The sequence below is a fragment of the Leucoraja erinacea genome, chromosome 2 (genome assembly GCF_028641065.1).
Source record: "Leucoraja erinacea ecotype New England chromosome 2, Leri_hhj_1, whole genome shotgun sequence".
In the NCBI taxonomy this organism is placed as follows: domain Eukaryota; kingdom Metazoa; phylum Chordata; class Chondrichthyes; order Rajiformes; family Rajidae; genus Leucoraja; species Leucoraja erinaceus.
The window spans coordinates 136,561,827-136,563,575 of NC_073378.1; positions in this window are offsets into that span (position 1 = coordinate 136,561,827).

A 1,749-nucleotide genomic window follows, 5' to 3' on the forward strand; every position below is an offset into this window, starting at 1 on the left:
GGGACTACAGGGGAGGGGGGGGGCAATGTGGGGGGTGGGGGTACAGCATGGGTGGGGGGGGGGCAGCAATGTTGGGGAGAAGTGGGGAGTATCGCTGGGGAGTAATGGAGGAGTGGGGAGGGGAGGGGTGGGGGAGATGCAGGAGAGGGGAGGGGTGTGATGGAGCAGAGGGGGAGTAACTTTAGGCATGTTGGAGAGGGGTGAGGACTAATTCAGGTGAGGGAGGGGGAGGAATGCAGGGCATGGGGGGGGCGTAACACTTGGGGAGGGGTGAGGAGCGATGGAGAGTAGGGGTTGGGGAGTTACACAGTGCAATACAAGGGAGGGGTGGGGGCAATACTGGACAAGGGTGGGGTGGGTTCGTGGGGGGAGGGTGGGGAAGGAGGCGTGGGGACCGTGGGAGAGGCTAGTACAGACACAGCAGGTGGAATGGTTTGGTCTTGCAACAAAGCCAGAACAAGCAGGAAACACTCATCCGGTCGGGTAGCATCTGTGGAGCAAGAGAGAGAGACAGACAGAATTAATATTTAAGGTGAATGACTTCTAATCAGCATGAAAATGATGACATGTCATCTGATGAAGTCAGGACTTTGACCTGGAATGTTAACTACTTCTCTGTCCACAGACGCTGCCCAACCCACTGGGCATTCTGGTTTTATTTCACATTACCATTGTCTGCGTTTTTTTAGTTTCTAAACCTAAGGCAACATGATGGGATAAGGGAGGCAGTATTATATAAATAAGCTAATTCTATGGTATATATTCGTCAGCCTTATAAAGTATTACCATCTCAGTATATTTGTACAGGAGGATGGGGTGGGGGGGAAGGGGGGTGGGGGAGATAATAGACAATAGACAATAGACAATAGGTGCAGGAGGAGGCCATTCGGCCCTTCGAGCCAGCACCGCCATTCAATGTGATCATGGCGGATCGTCCCCAATCAGTGCCCCCGTTCTTTTTTGCCGTGACGGGTGAGGGGTGGGTGCTGGGTGTCGGGGGAGAGGAGGGGTGCGAGGATGGGGTTGTGGACAGTTGGATGGGACGAGGGGGTGCTGTGGGTAGGGAGAGGGAGTTGCGTGCAATGGTGGCGAGGGGGGATGCAATGAGGGGTGGGGATAGGGAGGGTGGGACTCATGTGAGTGGAGTAGTGAGAGGGAGAGGGTTGAGGGAGGTGGATGGGTGGGGAGAGAAGAGGGACGGGTTACAATGGGTGGGATTCGAGTGCAGGGTAATTGGCAATGGGTGATGGACGGGGGGGAGTGCAATGGGGTGAGTGTGATTTACAGCCGGACCTGTTGTAGTGCTTCAAACATTAACCATGGCACAGCCTCCCATTCTGCCTCAACTTCACCCCTCCTTCAGTGGTATCTCTCTGAAACAAATTATTATGGAGGGCGGCACAGTGGCTCAGCAGTAGAGTTGCTGCCTTGCAACAACAGAGACCCGGGTTCGATCCTGACTACGGGCGCTGTCTGTACGGAGTTTGTACGTTCTCCCCGTGACCTGCGTGGGTTTTCTCCGGATGCTCCGGTTTCCTCCCACACATTCCAAAGACATACAGGTTTGAAGGTTAATTGGCTTGGTGTGATTGTAAATTGTCTCGAGTGTGTGTAGAACGGGGGCGGGGGTCGCTGGTCAGCACGGACTTGGTGTGCCGAAGGGCCTGACTATAAACTAAACTAAACAAAATACCTGTCCTATGGACTTGGAGAAAAAGACTGTATATTGCATCAACTTTATGTACAGGT